We start from the raw sequence: 2006 nt of genomic DNA, 5'->3' as shown, positions 1-2006 counted from the left end.
GCTTTTTGCTGTACATCATATCCTCCAGCTCCCTACCTCTGTGATCTTCCCCTGGAATCACTCTGGATAATCAATATCTCTCATATCCTGATTGGCCCAAAACACAGATGGGCATCTCCTACTGTTGAGCAAAAGGAAAGAAGCATTTATTGTAGGTTATTTCACAACCCCTTTTGCAAATTGCTGGTAGTTGTGCTTGTCATTTCCTGTGTGTCAAGCTGCATCAGCACAGAGTTTTTGTAGCCACTGTATTAAATTTGACATCCCACACTGAAAACTGAAGAGTGAAATTCTCAGCTGGTTGTTTCCTGACTTTCATGTTCTTTTTCTGATCAAGTGTAATATAATTAGTATGGATGAAAAATTACAGTTGTGTCCACATATTTTAGTCAACAACAGATCACACACTCTTTGCAGGGTACCTTCTGAGAGGCTTCAAACAATGCAGTGCTGGTAAATAGGTGAGCATCTTGTTGCACACTTTCTCCTCATCATCTACCTGCTGTAGCTCTGCAGAGGCCTATTGAGCACAGGGAACAGCTAGATCTCCCCAAGACAGGGGCAGTGTGTATCTTCAAGAGTGAGTATGAATTCCTCAGTGTATTTTTGTGTGGGTGCAGAAGGAGATAGGTGATAGGACAGCAGTTTGTCCCTCAGAGTGAGGCTGTCAGCATCTTGAGCACAGCACAGACCAGTTATGTTCATAGACCAGGCCATTGTCAGAGGCCATTTTTGATTTGCGCTGCTTAGAAATGATGTACCACATAGAGAGGCCTCTGAGTGGCATAAATTCAGCTGTGAGGCGAGGGAGACATGCTTTGAAGATGCCATTAAAATGAATCTAGCTGTTCCAAAACCAAGGGAAAAAATCTATTTTTTTGGTCTTCATCTTGATGAAGTTCAGTTTAATCTTCATATATATGAGCTCCTGAGCCACGTCATTTTGTCTAAGACTGTTTTGTGCTTTATAAAAGACTGTGCACTGAAACCCTTGCTGCTGATTGCTGACTGGTATTTGTCAACACCTCCAGTCATGGACAAGCCACAGCTACCTAAAGCCACTCTTTGAGAGCTTCCCTCTCACTGGCATCAACATGCTTTTAGAGTATTTTTCGTGAATGTGCCTTGTTTATGTAGCAATATTATCTAACTTATGCTATAATTTTTATGTAAGGAGGAAATGCGTGGTGGGTTTTGGTTTGTTGGGGTTTTGTTGTGGGGGTTTTGGTTTTTGTTTTTTCTTGTAATTTTATTCTGGTGCAGCTGGGTGTAACAGCTAAAACAGTATTCATATCTAGTACACGTGGTCAGTAATACTCTGAGTGGTCCAGGAGTTTGCCAGCTAAACTCTGAAGAGATAAGATGATGAATTTACTTGAGAAATGTGATTGAATCTCTAGCTGATCTCACAACAAACCATTTGACTGTGACAGGAGATACCCTAAAGACAGACTTTTATGAAGTGCAAGAGACTTTTCAGGCAGCTCTTGCTGTGCCTACAGCAACTGATAAACATTTTTTGTCTGCTTAAATGTGTTGATTTGCAGAGGAAAATGCCTGAGGCATGGTGGTGGTGTCCGATACAAATGGGCTTTCCAGAACAGACAAGATGTAGATACCTTATAGGAAGTGGAAACTACTCCTGCAAATATAGAAATGGTCATGTATTCTTTTGTACCTAGATGAGATGATCAGGACATATTTTGGATCCAGCTTAGAAAATTTGAGACTGTAGTTCAAAATAAACTGTCAAGCATTTGGATATCCAGGTGATTTTGTGCAGGTCCCATCTCAGCAAGACTGTGCTGTGCTCTCCTGTTCACTGGAGGTAACTTCTCAGAGGGAGCCAGATATGGAGGAAGAGCCTGTCCATAGCCACTGCTCCACAGCCTGAAGGAAGTGGAGACGTTTCTCTGAGGAGCAAATTGGTTGAGACTTGTTTATCAGTAAATTCCTGCTAGAAACATTCCACGATTTCTGTTGTCTTTCACCTTATTTTAGGCAGC

This window comes from Agelaius tricolor, unplaced genomic scaffold, assembly GCF_023055355.1.
Source record: "Agelaius tricolor isolate 1412-34295 unplaced genomic scaffold, bAgeTri1.0.p SCAF_9, whole genome shotgun sequence".
NCBI classification, from domain to species: Eukaryota; Metazoa; Chordata; class Aves; order Passeriformes; family Icteridae; genus Agelaius; species Agelaius tricolor.
Note: the sequence above shows the minus strand (reverse complement) of the source record.